The 17,483-nt window shown below is 35.3% G+C and overlaps 2 pseudogenes across 2 annotated transcripts; both read left to right on the forward strand.

Moving 5' to 3' along the window:
* The first annotated feature begins 3,943 nt into the window (after window positions 1-3,943).
* Window positions 3,944-9,331, forward strand: LOC143600541 (uncharacterized; annotated as a pseudogene). Its single transcript, XR_013147491.1, has 8 exons — window positions 3,944-4,186; window positions 6,019-6,114; window positions 6,232-6,315; window positions 6,474-6,634; window positions 6,798-6,915; window positions 7,538-7,673; window positions 7,753-7,931; window positions 8,902-9,331. The product of XR_013147491.1 is annotated as an uncharacterized LOC143600541 (transcript).
* Window positions 9,332-13,910: 4,579 nt separating this feature from the next.
* Window positions 13,911-16,844, forward strand: LOC143600543 (uncharacterized; annotated as a pseudogene). Its single transcript, XR_013147492.1, has 7 exons — window positions 13,911-14,006; window positions 14,234-14,317; window positions 14,843-15,003; window positions 15,073-15,196; window positions 15,281-15,415; window positions 16,311-16,489; window positions 16,587-16,844. The product of XR_013147492.1 is annotated as an uncharacterized LOC143600543 (transcript).
* The last annotated feature ends 639 nt before the right edge of the window (window positions 16,845-17,483 follow it).

Raw genomic sequence — 17,483 nt, forward strand, 5'->3', positions numbered from 1 at the left:
ATAGATGGAGAAATGCAATTTTCAATAGAATGAATGATTTATATACAAAATAATTATTGACTTTAATACATTATGTACATCTTTTTATTATTGTGTAATGCACATGCTTTGTTCTTTCCTTGCTGTGATATATGTTGTTTATAGTTGGTATATATCACCATATTGTAAGTTGGATGCTTATTGCCACCGGTATTGCGCAAAATATCGGTATTGCATACAATAAGAGGGTTTATTTTACATATAACTTAAATTAAACCTTTGATGTAATCGAAATTTAATTAGCACACTTAACTATAAGTGTTAATGTTATCAAAATTGTCGAGTTTACGTATTTGTTTTTGTTGTTGTGATGAAAATTTCTTAGGGAAGGAATTCATTCTGGGATTGCTGTAACATGATACGCTTAACTAAGTTATTTTCTTGTCATACGCAATCACTATGCTTAAGATAGTTTTGGAGGCTTTTAAGACCTAACCTTTCTTATAACCCAAACATATTTTATTTGTACAACCAACTTAAAATTTGCATAGAATATCACGGGTCGAGATACTGTACAATAATGCGTTAACGTACGATAGGTAAGCGAGACGCTCAAAGACAAAAAAAAAACAAAGGCAAAAATACTAAAACACTCAATCGAAAACCTAAAACGCTCAGACAAAAACTAAAACGCTCAAAAACGGTTTTCGTGAATAAAAGTAAAAAATTGATCGATTAACGATCCAAAACTGTTTATTTCGGTGAACCAATGATCGATTGGATATATATTGACGACTTCGAGATCTTGTGATGTGATTTCATGGACCGATTTTATAAAATATAAGTATTCTTGTGTTCTTGTACGTTAAGCAGTTATTGCATCTTTTCTCATGATATCACATAACCTATATGATTAATATATTTTATATTGTTGATGACAAATTGTTACATTAGTTTTATATTGAGGGCAATGGTGTAATTATAATGGCATTATGAGGTCAATTTGCTAATTATAAAGTTATTATTGCTTTTGTAAAGAGTTGTATTTGTAGGACAGGCCACTGTGGAACAACCAAATCCAGGGCCAAAGTTTTGGTGACAATAAGAAGTGGAATCTTACCAAATGGCAAATTAGCTCTTTCTTCCTTACAAAGCAACTTTGGTTTCAAGAGTTCATACAAATAAACAAAAAAAAGACTTTTTTTTAGAATAAATACATGAATCTTTATAGAAACATTGGAAAAACTTGACATAAATCTAAAAACAAAATTGAAGAAACACTAAGTGACCCCGGCAGATTACGGATAATCTTAGGGTCAAGTAGATGTTTCCCACGAGGGTTAGGTCCGGCAAAGATGGTTATTCTTCTGATGACCTGCAAAACAGACACCGTGAGCTCGTCACTGAGAAGGGGGGGTACCTCCTTGTGACCACCCTCCGGCGTGAGAATCAGACTAGATTGCTCTGAATATAAATGTATATTAAGAGAAATAGCTAGAGCAGATAAGATATGTGATGGTATAAGATAGTATATGATAAGATGTGATATCCATACCGTTCCAAGGTGTTGGAGTATTTATAGCCGAAGGTAGGTTTCCAAGCAGGTACAGCCAGCTGTATAATATTCCTTTTCTACCAACTGTGGGCTACGCACATGCCATGCTGGTGGTTGGTGGGTAGGCAGCGGCTGATAGTGACATGGCCGGCTGTGTACTATTCCTTTTCCACCAACTGCAGGCTATGTACGTGCCACGATGAGGGTTGGTGAGTAGGCAGCGGCTGATAGTGACATTAAGTACTAGAGCGTGCTGCTCGTCGTACTGTTGTCAGTGAGCTGTCACCCTGTGATTGGTTCATGGGCTGCTTTGGTCAGATCTTGTCTATTTTGTCCATACCTTGGCAGGTATAGTACAAAAGATCCTCCAGAAGCGTACGGACTGGCTCATTTGGGCGGGAGTATTCCCGCCTTGCTCATTCCTTCTTCAGGTGACATTACTGAATTATTGAGAGTTAGTGCCTTGTGCGTGTAGCCTTGCTATTAGTGCGGGTAGCCTTCCCTGATGGCTTGTATCCGCAGCTGCGGGAACAGGCGGGGTACTTCACCATTGGGAGGCTTTTCCTGCGGGAACAGCTTGCGTACTGCGCGTAAGGTCTTCATCTCTCTGAGCATGGTGGGTCCTGCGGAACCAGTTGGTCTTTGCGCAGACGTCCCTCTTCAAGGTGAGTCTTGCGGGTCCAACTGGGCTCTGCTGGGACCTACCTCTTCAAAAATGTAATTCAAATGTTTCGATGTATTGGTAGGGTAACGTAAATAGCATAAGAATTATACGAGTTAAATATGTGAGACGAGTTTAATATAGCAACAAGAGCTAAATTTTGGTATTAATTAGGATAGAAAAATAGGCAAAATATAAACATCATTAGGTTAAATGTCCTAAACGGTTTAATATAAAATGTATAGAGAAAGATAACAGGACAACAAGATAAATAAGTCGGAGCGTGGGACAAGTTAATTGGTTAAATATAAAGCATTGAAGTTAGCCACACTCATAAATCACAATGCTTAATTGTTGAGCAATACTATATAAAGTTAAGTGTTGAATTTGGTTTAAAAGAGAGAGATGAAACTTCTCAGTATAGAAAAATTAAAATACCTTCAATAGCACGGGCTATAAGATAGGGAAAATTATCAAAATAGACGTATTGACTAAGACATGATAATAAACATGCTTTTGAGTCTATTTGAATAACAATTGTGCTACAATTTTTCGATAAGGTGCTTTTCAAAGCAATTGTGTTAATTTGCAAAACACGATGTTTCGTGTTCCTGGTGGTCTCATGCAACTTCGATTATTCATGTGTTGTAGCGAATAACTAAAGGTATTTTTATGATTTTGCGGGTGTGATGACATGTGCGTGGTTACAAGAAATTGTACCGAATATGGAACCGCGTATGATCGGATTTTTGGTCATACCTGCATTGGGTTCGGGTCTGGGTATTTTTTTAAAAAACCATACCCTATTCACCGGGTTCGGGTCGGATATAAAACCGGGTATTCTAAAACCAAATATTTAAATTCCAGATATTGGAAAAAACCCATTTTTCGGGTATAAATTGGGTTTTTTAAAGGGCTGCACTTTTTTGAGGTAATTTTCGGTATATTTTCAGGTAATTTTGTGTATAGATCGGGTATTTAAAAATGGGAAAATCCCCTAAATGTCCATTTTAAACAATGTGGTCAAGTTTTTGTCTATCATTATCATATATTCCTCAAATGTCCATTACCAATAACCTTGTCTCATCTCTTAAACTTCTTTAAACTCACTTATTTTAAACCAGTAGTTATTTGCCACGTGTGGTATATACCGTCGTCCTTACTTAATACCGTTGGAGGATGGTATATGATGTCGGCCTCACAAATATACCGTCGGATCCTAATTCCTAACTTAACAATTTCTTTTGTAAAAGAATTTATTTTTAAAACCATTTCCTAAATTTTGCAAGGCCGACGATATATATGCAAGGCCGACGATATATATGTTGGGTCGACGGTATATATGAATGTCCGATGATATGTGACACATGGCAAGTAGCTATTGGTTTAAAATAAGTGAGTCTGACAAAGTTTAAAGGAGAATCTGACGGTATTGATTATGGACATTTGAGGAATTTATGATGGTTATGGACAAATCATTGCCCACCTTATTTAAAATGGATATTTTAGAAATTTTCCTTTAAAAAATCCGGTTTCGGGTCCTGAAATACAATTACATATACTATTCAGTCGGGTACGAGTTCGGTTAGTAAAAAAATAAAAAACACTCGATTCCAGGTTTTTTTACGGGTCCGGTTTCGGGTTTTTATGCACCTCGGTCTGACCACTTCCACGCTGCACAATCCCACGCCGGCCATTTTATAGCGTAACTGAATCTCTCTCTATCCAATTTTTATTTACTCACTCCAATGGCTTCATCTTCTTCTTCACCTGTAATTCAATTTCATCCTCTTCTATCCAACAACAACAACAACCGCCATGCTTCCACCTGCAACTTCTCACTGCCACGTCACCTTCACAAGTCCGTCAACAGAAACAACAAGCTCAAGTCAACTATAATCACAGCCATGGCTCAACCGCAGCGAAGCAGCATGCAGTATAATCAACTCGGTGATTCTAATCTCGTCGTCAGTGAAATCACCTTCGGCACTGTCAGTTTCTTTCTTCATTTTACTGTTTTACTTAATTTCATTTTCTAATTGAATACAAGCCCTAGGTTAGGTTAGGTTAGGTTATTATATATATATATATATATATTATATATACAGATATACAGTGATAGAACCGACTTTCATAACTCATAACATTAACAAACTAACTAACTATAATGTAACAGCATCTTAACTAACTGTGCTGACGTGGCACGTACTATTTTACATATTTGCCTTAACTAACAATTTGAAGTTTGTGATTGATGTTACAGTTTGAGAAGCAACCAACTACTTTAATTGTTTCGGTATGAGGGATCGGATGTTATGTTATGTTAATATTTAATAGTAAAATTAGGTATTTCAACTTATTATAGGGGTGCAAAGTGCAAACGAGTCGAGTTGCTTGAGATCGGACAGAAAAAACGCTTTTGAGCTCGAGCTGAGTCCGAGCCTTAAATAAAGCTTATTTAGTTATCGATCTTGTGCTCGAGAATTGTATGGGAAGCTCAATTAGGATCGTCGAGCCTTAACGATCTCGCGAGCTACTTTAGATCGGACCAATAAAACGTTTAAAACGAGCCGAGCTTTTTTGAGCTCAAGCTGAGTCCGGGCCTTATATATAGCTCGTTTGGTTATTGAGCCCGTGCTCGAGCAATGCATAGGAAGCTCAATTAGGATCATCAAGCCTTAACGAGCTTGAGCTTGAGCTTGAGCTTGAGCTAGGCTTAGTCTTGTATAAGTTTTACCTATATTGAACTTCTATGCATTATATTAACACTTCATCGCCGAGGTTGAACGAGCTCGTTTAAGGTACTAAACGAGCTAAGCTGAGCTTAGGCTTGTTTAAGGTGTTTCTCAAAATATATAAAACAACAAAAAATGTATATAAATTAATTAATAAATAATAAACAAGCTGAGCTCGAGCTCGAGCTCTAGAAAAAGAGCTCTAAACGACGAGCACTTGTAGGTCAAAACGCGCCGAGCTCGAGGGTCGGTTCAGCTCTTTTACACAATTACACCCTATGCATAACCATTAAGAGATAGACGCAACCCCTTTAGGCACCACTAGGCAGCTCTGGAGCCTATGCACACTGTCCATACAACCATGAAAATACATTTACACACCTTTGTAGCTGACACGCTGATACTTAGGCACCTCTGGACTCTGGAGCCTAAGAAAACTGCCCCTTGCAACATTGAAATACGATTAGGCACCTTTGTAGCCTATAAGCTATTACTTAGGCGCCTTTGGAGCTCAAGGCTATTTTTCTTTGCTTGTTTTTGTAAGAAGTTTAGTACATTTGTCTATTTTGGTAATTTCCCTTTTTAAATTTATAGCAGCATGTTACTGATAGAAAGTTTGTGAAGCCAATAGTCTTTATTGATGATCATCACATGTGGTTACAGTGTCATCTCTGTCATCATCTATGCAATATAATGTTAGCTACAATGCCAAAATATCATAGAACATACAAGATAGGCATATGTCTATATGAACTATAGGGTTGTAGTAACAGGTAACAATGTGAATTGATGCGAATTATTACAGAAAATAACATCAAGTTCTTTGGGAACACTTTCTGTCTTAACCGATTGCTGATTTTGTCTATACGCAAAATACTTTAACCTGAAATGGACTTATTACTCGATTCATAAAGTTATCCAGGAAATACATAATCCAAAACCTATATATATTTAATAGTTCGGTATTTTAACATATTTTGTTCACTTTGATGTTCTTATCCTTCATAATGGTTGATTCTCTCATGTTTCAACTTCTAAAGTATAATTTAAGGTTCTTCTAATAGTTGGTATTCCATGCTAAATTACAGATGACATTTGGAGAACAGAACACAGAGAAGGAAGCTCATGAACTGCTTTCCTATGTAGTTGAACATGGCATTAATACTTTAGACACTGCAGAAATTGTAAGAAATAATCATTCTCATTACTTCACAATCCTTTTCATTTGTATGGATTTTCATCTTTAACAAATAATAATCTCTTTTATGTTGAACAACTTTTGGTTCTTTTTCTCCATTTAGTATCCAGTTCCAGTGAAGAAGGAGAGACAAGGATTAACAGATAAATATATTGCAAACTGGATGAAATCTCGACCTCGTGAGCAGGTACTTTTCCCCTTTATAAAATTGTCACTGTCTTTTTGTATCTTATTTTTTACTAATTAAGTGATGGTATATATATAATTGGAAGTGTTAGTGAGAAGGTATTAATATCCCTTTATTTGCATTCATTACAAAATTTTAATGGTTGACATTACTTGCAGATTATATTGGCCACTAAAGTGGCCGGTTATTCAGAGAGATCTTCTTACCTAAGAGATAATGCAGAAGTTGTGAGGGTTGATGCTGCCAACATTAAAGAAAGTGTGGAGAAAAGCTTAAAACGTCTGAATACTGATTATATTGATTTGCTACAAATTCATTGGTGAGTTTCATATCCTTAAATTTGAATATTTCTCATATAGAAATGGTGCCATCTGGATCATATGTAGTGTGTTGTCAAGACATTTACAACCCAAAAAACGTTCTCATACATTTAGTCTGAAATTATATGATATTAACACCTTTTTTGCTTAATTTCTTTCCAGGCCAGACCGTTATGTGGCTTTGTTTGGGGAGTTCACTTATGATCCTTTAAAATGGAGGGAAAGTGTGCCATTTGTTGAACAGCTCAGGGCCTTTCAAGAGCTTATTGAAGAAGGAAAGGTAATAAATACTTTGTGTGTTTGGATATATTTAAACGTGTATAAACGCTAATTGAATATGTGGTAAGTTTCAAGACATCTTTGGATCCCAAAATTGACATGATATACTTTCTGGTACAACCAACTGTGGTTATATTAACAACCTTTTTGTATTAATCATAGTTATCAAATGCGTTAGGCGCATAGACCTTGCCTAGGGTCTAGGCGCAAGGCGCAAAAAAGCGAGGGCATGAGGAAAAATAAGCGCACTTAAATAAAAACTTAAAAAATATATAATGTATATGAAAAATAAAACTATTCTTCAAATAAAATAAACAAAAGCTATTATATAACATTTAATATCATCTAATTAGTACCAAAAGTTCTAAACTAGTCAAGATTCAAATGTAATCCAAAACTTGAATAACAAAATGTATCAATATAATGCCTTTGACTTCTCCTAGATCTATGTTTCAATAGCATCCCTTGTGTTTCTTTTGCTCGGCTTTTATGTTCTCATGTTCTTGGCATAGACATTGCCGAAGCGCTCGCCTAGGAACTAGAAGCGCATTAACTGAGCCTCGCCTGAATAATGGGCCTAGGCGCAAGAAGCGAGGGCTTTTAATAATTATGGTATTAATTAGGTATGATACATTGGTGTTTCAAATGAAACTTCATATGGAGTTACGGAATTCGTTCATGCTGCAAAAACCGAAGGACTTCCAAAGATTGTCAGTATTCAAAACAGTTACAGTCTGTTAGTTAGATGCAAGTTTGAGGGTAAGTTCTAACCGTTCTATAAGATGCATCACATTGTGAACTTTTGATCATGTTTGATGTGTTCTTTCGGCTTTTGCAGCTGATCTTGTTGAAGTATGCCACCCAAAGAACTGCAATGTGGGCTTACTTAGTTATTCTCCACTCGCTGGTGGAGCATTAAGCGGAAAGTATTTGGATCCAGAGTCTGAAGCTGCTAAAAAGGGCAGGCTTCAGTTATTCCCTGGATACATGGAAAGATACAACAAATCCATCGCTAAGGTATACTTCATCACCTTAACCTATTTATCTTGTTTCATTCAGCTGCTATTTATTTAGCAAAATCCAAATGGATGACCAGGGAGACCTTGTGTTCAAATCTCATATTTGTGATGCATCAATAAACTATAAACTATACTTTTGTCAATTAGTTTCTGTATGCTGTCTTGGATTCCCAAGATCCTGTTCTCATAATGTTCTTACTCTGTTCTTAGCCTTGCTAGGACCGTCTCAAACTCTCAATCTTTTTGGAGGCCTAAATCGCATAATAAAATTGGGGCCTTTTTCATAAGAAAATTTGTTTGTGATCATGTGACTCCTATGTCATCTATGCATATGTATAGTTATAGACTACGAACCAAACGATCTTAAAACCATAATTGCCTACATATAATTTGTTACTTTTTAAATTTTGGGGCCTAAAGTCCTTGCTTAAACCTCTCTTTCAGCTCAAATACTCCTTCCGTAAATGTTGCAAAATTTACCCTTTTGGGAGTATAACTAATTTGAGGAAAAAATCATGTCAAAGTTATCTTCTTGCTCATTATTATCGGTTTATCACTAACCGACAAAACTAAGCCCAAGCCCAGCAGAAAGGGCAGGTGGGGTCTCGTCAGGCCTGGTCTGCAAGTAACTCAAAACAAGCTTTGACCAAAAAGGGCTTGAGTTTGAACGAGTAGTTTAAAAAAAACCCGATCAAAATGGGTTCACCAGCTATTTCTTTTGTGGTTGCTAGCAGCAACAGGTGTCGGCGGTGTCCATGATCACTAGTAGGTGGTTGTGACAGACAATGGCCGTGGGTGGTGCTGGACTGTAGGCCCATTTGGACACGTTTTACGATAGCATGTTATAAAAGCAATTCATTTTGACTTGTATGATTTGAGAAGATCAGAAGAACAAAATGGACCCGTTTTATAATCTATGATTTGAGAAGATTCATTTTTGACTCATGCTATATATATTCATATGGCAGGAAGCAACTGCAGAATACATTGAGATGGCAAAGAAACATGGTTTGAGTCCGGTTGAGCTGGCACTTGGATTTGTGAGGGACCGGCCATTCATGACAAGCACGATCATTGGTGCGACATCTTTGGAACAACTGAAAGAGGATATCGATGCATTCTTGACAACCGAGAGGCCCTTACCACCCGATGTGATGGCGGATATTGAAACTATCTTTAAGAGATACAAAGATCCAACTATTCTTTAGACACTGAGGTCCTTTTTTCGTCACCTTTTTGATTCGTTGTCGAGATCTTGTACTATATGTTCATAAATCATTTATGGGTTTTCGGTTAGGGTTCGTTCTGTTAACCATTTTGACCCTTGAAGTTGTGAATTTGGACGTTTTGTCGAACAATTATTTATGTTTTTTAATTTATAAAAACAACATAAATAACTATGTGGCTGTGACGTAGACAAACAAACTTCGATCTTAAGAGATATAGATGTTGTTTTTAAAGAGACTCGGACTTTAAACTATATCCGAATATGAAAGTATATTAGAAACATAATGTGGTACTCAATGAATCTACTTTTTTTAGAAATGATAACCGGAGGTGCACAAAATACTCGGTTCCGAACCTGACCCGCAACCGGTTTCTATCCGTATCCGACCTGCGGCAACGACCTCGTATAAGATTTCTCCCTGGAGTTGTACCCGGAACCGGAATACCCGATCAAAACCCGACCCGAAAAAAACGGTCAAATATCCGACTATACCCGAAACTGATTCATACCCGGTTCCCAATTCTGAAAATTCCTAGTTTGGGCATCTATAATGATAACTACCAAACTCTCTAACTCTAATCTTAAATTGCACTTTTTTTTGACAACCACAAGACTTGAATCCTCAATATAGGAATAATTAAACAATTTTGTTCATATCTTTATTTAAAACAATTGAATATAAGTGTGAGAAGCAGTAACCGATTAACCAATGCATTTATAATATTTGTAGTTACTAAATCTTAATCTTAAATCTTAAATATATATAAATGAAACCTCTAAAATTTTTATGGCTGCTCTCTACTTTTTCTTAAGTCATCATATTGTTTTATTTGTAAATAAAAGTTTCTCATGCATTTAACCCGAATTCACATATATGAGTCCCACCAAACCCAGATAGCCCTTAAACGGGTTATAACATCTCATTAAATTAAAAGTTAATCTCACCAAATATTTGGTATGCAAATTATATAAAATAGAGATATACTAAAAGTTAACTAGACGGGTGCCAGCGCGATGCGGCGGGAAACAAAAATCTTAGTAATCATGTAAAAATTACAGATGTTCAGGGTTCGTTTGACACCTTGAACACATTTAAACCAATCACCACTTTTGATTAGCTGGTTTCTGAATGTTCAAACCGTAACAAACAATTCGTTTTACGGTTTATACCAAAAAATAGGCCATATAAAATCAGATCGGACTGTAAAGTTATTATTGAAGCTCAGTGCGTGAAACTAAACCATTAGTAACAATTCAATTTAAATTTTCGACGGTTCAGCTTTGGTGTTCAATGACAAAAATCAAACCAACGGTTTGGCTCACATTTTAACTTAGAAACTGTTAAAACCGAATTATGAACACACATACGTAGCATGTTATTTTTTTAGTTGAGAAAACTATAGCATACCATATCCAAATTAAAGACAATAAAATACTCATTTTTAGGGTGCAATTTTTAAAAAAATATATTAACGTAAGAAAAAATTATGGTCGTTGGAAAATCGTTGGTGGGAAGTTGGTTACAATTAAAATCAAAAGGAATACATAGTAAAGATGAAGGTTCAAAGATGTAACAAGTTTTAAAATTTACAAAACCTATGTAACTTTTAAACCAGGTTATATCTCATTTATATGTGAAAACTTTTCATTATCAAACTCAACTTTCTTAAAATAAATAAAATTAAAAGCTAAAAAAATATATTAATATTAGAAAGGAATAGTAAAACAATTTCTGTAATACGAGAGATAAAAGCTACTATAAAACAATTAGTTATTTTATATTTGTTTACTAAAACAAATATAAGTGACCTTTTCTCACAAATCCATTTGTTTTGAAACACAACCGTAAAAGCTTACAAAATCCGACTCTCATGGCCTTACGGTATGCGTGGCTTAAATGTCCATTTGACTAATCAATGTTGATAAAATATTTATTTAACCAATCATTTCTCAAAATGTCTACACTAAAACCCAGTGAACATATTATTTTTTAATCATTATTTGACATGATTTTTAACCATCTACGTAAAACCGTCAAAGCCAACAAGATTATCTAGATGTCCGACGATTATTTTGGTGTCCAACGAGATTTTTTTTTAATTATGACGAGATTTTTTAAACAAATGACATAATCTGATTGGTAAAAAATCTTGTCAAGTTGTGACTAAAAAGTAATTGAGTCGATCAGTTTAAGAGTGCGCATTATAAAAATTAGTTGGTCAAATAGACATTTTGTCAACATTGACTAGTTGAAAGGACATTTGGTCATATTCTTAAACTCTTATTCAGTTTTTTGGGTTTACATCTCCACTTCTGGCACTTTGGCTCCACCTGGGTTCTAGACCCATCGTGTTTTACGCCAGAACGTTCTGCTATTGTAGTGACACAACGATTTTCAAGTGGCAGCTGGCGGTATGGTTTCTCATGGAAACGCCCAAGCCAAACACTAAAGCTAGCGTGAGCCTGGTTAAGACAATAGTCTGACCAGAGTGGAGCAACAAGACTCTCTAATTCAGAGAGTGCGGTGACCTGGCACACAAGAAAATCTTAAAATAAAGAAAAAAATCAAGTTGGCGGTAGGCCTGTAAACTAACCGAACGTTTTATGTTTGTTTATTTAATAAACGAACGAACACGAACAAAAAATTTTTGTTCGTTTATTTAAACGAACGAACATCAATACATGTTCCGTTCGTTCACTTATGTTCATGAACGTAAGAACGTTCGTTTATGTTTGTTTATTTATGTGTTAATAAAAATAATTAAATATTTTTTTTGGATAAGTTAATTACTTAAAAGTTTTGTATTTGTTAACTTGTGTTCATTTATGTTCGTTTTTCTTTGTTCAATTATGCTAAACGAACATAAACGAACACACGTGTTTGTTTTTTAAATAAACAAACAAAAACTTAAATATTCATTCGTTCGATTAAGCATTCATGTTCGTTTGAAGTTAAATGAACGAACACTAACATACCCATGTTCGATATGTTCGTTCGATTAAACCGTTCTTGAACAAATTATCTCCTTAACGAACAAACACGAGCGACCTTATTCATGTTCGTTCGGTTCGTTTACAGAATTACAGCCCAAAAGTTGGCGGTAAAAGAACAATTTGACCGTTTAGAAGCCAACCATTTTTGTGTGGCTAAAACCTCTAATATCCAATTCTTTCTTCTTCTTCTTCACCTGTAATTCAATTTCATCCTCTTCTATCCAACACTAACCGCATTTCGTCTCGCCATGCTTCCGCCTGCAACTTCTCATTTCGACGTTGGTTGAGAAAATTACAAACCGGTAGAGGTGTGCGAAATTCCTAAAAAACCGATCCGGAACCGACAAAACCGGAAAATATAAACTGAAAAAACCGAACCGAAACAAAATCTGACAGTTTGGTTTTTTGTTTTTGTAAAAACCAAACTTGTGGTTCGGTTTCGGTTTTGCATGTAATAAAAACGGAAAAAACATAACCGAAGTGAATTTCTAGATTTTTAGTTTTTATTTTAAGTAAGTTACAAGAATTTAATAAAGGGATTATAGTCACAGTCACTTAGTTAATAATCAACAAAATTATGCCTAAATTCATTATTTTTGGTCTAAGTTTTTTTCGGCCTAAAATTTTCAAGCTCAAATAGTAAAAACCGAAATAACCAAACCCAAAACGAATACCAAAAAACCGAAACCGAACGGTTTCAAAAAACCAAAAACCGAAGTTTTGGTTTTTGGTTTGGTTTTAGCCCAAAACTGCACCGAACCGCACCACGCACACCCGTACAAACCGGTTCCAAACCTACGGTTCGTTTCAAATGTGTGGTTAACCGGTTTATTTGCCCACCTTTAGTTTTAAATGTGTGGTTTCGTTTCAAATGTTTCGGTTCGCTTTTCAACTCTGTTCGGTTAACCGGTTTATTTGCCCACCTTTAGTTTTAAATGTGTGGTTGAGTTTGCAAATTCAATTCTCCGGCAATGAACAAACACAATCAGAGGTTGTGTTTGTTCAATTGTGTCCGTGAACGTTCGATAGTGATAATGTGTTCATTTACTACTTAACTCCTTTTATGTTCGCTAAAGTTTGTTTGTTTATATTTGTTCAATGAAGGTTTTACTAATTTTTAATGACTTTTATAATCTTATCATATCGTTTTTTGTGATTAATTTATATGTAAAATTAACATATGAAAATGAATGTTTAAAAGCAACACAAACTTGGTTAGGTGTTTGTGAACCGTTCGCTTGTCCAATAAAGCTTTAAGCTTGATAATGTTAGTCATAATTCCAAAAAATCGTAAAATATACGAGACAGAATATAGATTTATCCATCTATGAATTAATTGTAGCAACTTCGGTATATCCTCAGCTCGGCTTGTTTCGAGCTCGTTTTCTAAAGCAGGAGCCCGGCCCGTTAGTCAATTTTGCAAGCTGGAGCTCGGCTCAGGCTCAACTTGTTTATTATTTATTAAGTAATTTCATACATCTTTAATTATCTATATATATTTTGAGAATAACTTTACGAGCCTAAGCTTGGCTCGAGCTCAGCTGTGTATTGTGAAATCAATTAATAGAAGTCCAAAAGAGTTTTATAAATACACTAAGCTCGTTAAGGCTCGACGAGCCAAAATGATCTTCCCATACAAAGCTCAAGTTCAATAAGTAAACGAGCTTTATTTGAGGCTTGATAAGGCCGAAAACATGTTTTAATAACGGAGATATTTAAGGTATTAATAATTGCTAATTCATGTTAAAATTACAGATGACATTTGGGCAACAGAACACAGAGAAGGAGGCTCATGAAATACTTTCATATGCATTTGAACATGGCATTAATACTTTAGACACTGCAGAAGTGGTATGAAGTTATATCTTTAATAAATAGTAATAACAATAATAATATCTTCTATATTGATAATGAATAAACTACATGACAACTAATGCATATTTACAGTGACATATAGACATGAATGATACCTCTATTAGGCAGTTATATAGTCTGCCTTCTCAAGTTATATGTTTTTATTTCAACTACTATTTGCTCTTTTAACCACTTTTTTTTTTTTTTTTACCATTTTTGTAAAGTATCCGATTCCAATGAAGAAGGAGACACAAGGGTTGACAGATACTTATATTGGAAACTGGTTGAAATCTCGACCTCGTGACCAGGTACAAAACCTCTTTATAATATATTGAGTAAACTGTGGTTTTCGTCTCTGCGGTTTATCCAAATATGCGGTTTTATTCCAATAGTTTCAAATTTGCGATTTTCGTCCCTGTAGTTTCATTTCACTTGCAATTAAACCCGAATTTATTAACCACGTTAAGTATGGTCTTTAAACCCATCAGCTCACCCTTCACGCGAGGGGCATTTTTGTCCTTTTTTTCCCAAATATACCCCAGCCCCTCACGTGTGGGGGGCTTGCGAATTACGACTGGGGTTTATTTGGGGAGAAAAAGGACAAAAATGCCCCTCGCGTGAGGGGCACGTTGATGGGTTTAATGACCAGACTTAACGGGGTTAATGAATTCGGGTTTAATTGCAAGTGAAATGAAACCACAGGGACGAAAATCGCAAATTTGAAACTATTGGACTAAAACCGCAGATTTGGACGCAGTTCACTCTAATATATTCATACTCTTTTTCATCCAATAATTCTTATTATTTCATAATATTCTTCTGTTATATTGCAGATTATATTGGCCACTAAAGTGGCTGGTTATACCGATAGATCTCCTTACTTGAGAGACAATGCAGGAGTTGCGAGGGTTGATGCTGCCAACGTTAAAGAAAGCGTCGAGAAAAGCTTAAAACGACTGAATACTGATTACATTGATTTATTACAAATTCATTGGTGAGTTTCATATCCTTAAAATATGAATACTCAACCATACAACATAGTCTTTTTTTTTTGCTAATTTATTTCCAGGCCCGATCGCTACGTGGCTTTGTTTGGAGAGTTCTTTTACGATCCTTTAAAATGGAGGGAAAGTGTGCCGTTTGTTGAACAGCTCCGGGCCTTTCAAGAATTAATTGAAGAAGGAAAGGTAATATATACTTTGTGTGTTTGGATATTTTATATTTGTAATTTGTAATTTGTAAATATATTGACCACCTTTTTGTATGAATAGGTACGCTACATTGGTGTTTCAAACGAAACTTCATATGGAGTTATGGAGTTCGTTCATGCTGCGAAACCGAAGGACTTCCAAAGATTGTCAGTATTCAAAACAGTTACAGTCTGCTGGTTAGATGCAAGTTTGAGGGTAGGTTCTTATCACCTTATAATATGCATTATGAACTTTTGATCTTTTAACCTACGCGAGTGCGTTTATGAACATTAAAAGTATACTTAATTGCCAATATTGAATTTAGAGGTGCAAACGAGCTAAGCCCAATCTTGACTAGTGAGTCGTTTTCTCAAGCTTGAGCTTGGCTCGTTTATTATTTATTAATATATTTGTACATTTTAATTTTATATATATATATATATATATTGAAGAACTTTAAATTTATATATAACACAAACCGAGCTACATCTGGATAATGGGTAAGCGAGCAGCAAGCTGCGCCGCTATCCCCTTTTGAATCGCAAAGCCTATTCTACTAAATATAAAACCCTTAAACGATAAGCTCAGATTAAGTTCGTATGCAGTACCTTAAACAAGTTAAAACTCGTCTCGAGCTCAACTTTGCAGTGTGAAATTAGTACATAGAAGTCCAAAAGAATTACTCTCTCTGTCCCATTTAAAGTTTCCACATTTCCTTTTTTATTTGTCCCATTACAGATGTCCACTTTCAAAATTTATTAGTCAATTTCCAAGTTTACCCTTAAACACACACAACTAACATTAATAAACAATATTGATGGACCCAATTTCCAAGGGCATTATTGTCATTTGGTAAGCAAAAAAAAAACAATAATTTAATCTACCTTAAACTTTGTGATTTTCAAACTAAGACACTTTGTCCGGGACGGAGGGAGTAAAACTTAAAGATACACTAGGCTCGTTGGGGCTCGACGGGCCTAAACGATCTTCCTAAACAAGGCTTGAGCTCGGGGTCGATAACTAAACGGGCTTTATTTAATGCTCGGCTCGTTTCAAGCTTTTTATCGATCCGTGCACCCCTAATATTGATGAGTTGTTTCAACTTTTACAGCTGATCTTGTTGAAGTATGCCATCCGAAGAACTGCAATGTGGGCTTACTTTGTTATTCTCCACTCGCTGGTGGATCATTAAGCGGAAAGTATCTGGATTCCGAGTCTGAAGCTGCGAAAAAAGGCAGGCTTCAGTTATTCCCTGGATACATGGAAAGATACAATAAATCCATTGCAAGGGTATAAACTATAAACTCATCTTATCATTCAACATTTAAATAAAAAAAAATATTATGCGACTCATTTTTGACACGCGCTATATATACGCATATGGCAGGAAGCGACTGCAGAATACATTGAGATGGCAAAGAAACATGGTTTAAGTCCGGTTGAGCTTGCACTTGGATTTGTGAGGGACCGGCCGTTCATGACAAGCACTATCATTGGTGCAACGTCTTTGGAACAACTAAAAGAGGACGTTGATGCATTCTTGACAACTGAGAGACCGTTACCACCCGATGTGATGGCGGATATAGAAACTATCTTCAAGAGATACAAAGATCCAACTATTCTTTAAATACTGAGGTCATTTTTTTTCTGTCACCTTGTTTGATTCATTGTTGAGATTTTATTGTACTATATGTTCATAAATAATTTTGTTTGCCATTTTGACCCTAGAGTCAAAAGTTAAAGGTCAAAACAGTTATTTATATTTATGTTGTTTAACTTATAAAAATGAATTAAATATATCTGTATTAATTAATTACTAAAAAACTATTTGAAGCAATGAAGCATGCCTTCTTGGAATAATTTTGATGACTCAATTTTTCATGCTTTTGAAATAAAAATAAAAATAATTGATGGGGTCCTTTTCATGTTTCAACTTCATGCAATAATAATCTACAAGTTGACTTTCTTTTTCTTTATTTATCATGAAATAATTTATTATATTGAATTTAGAGTAGATTAAATTTTTGGTCTTTTGAAGTTATGAACCGAGTCCCTAAGGTATACATAGACATTCCAAAGATTTAAACAATTTTCACTGGTATAAGACGCGTATGCAGTGACGAAGCTTGAACATATACATTTAGGGGGGCGGACTTAATACGTATAGAAAGATTCATAAACTAGAAGAGATGGGGGGGGGCTCAAAATTTCGGTCGGAAACGAGTAAATTTACATTTTGTATAAAAATTTTCGGCCGAAAAGGATAAATTTACACTACCGAGCG

Source organism: Bidens hawaiensis, unplaced genomic scaffold, assembly GCF_021521415.1.
Source record: "Bidens hawaiensis isolate Kalapana, Puna unplaced genomic scaffold, B.hawaiensis_p1.1 tig00054259_1, whole genome shotgun sequence".
Classification (NCBI taxonomy): Eukaryota; Viridiplantae; Streptophyta; class Magnoliopsida; order Asterales; family Asteraceae; genus Bidens; species Bidens hawaiensis.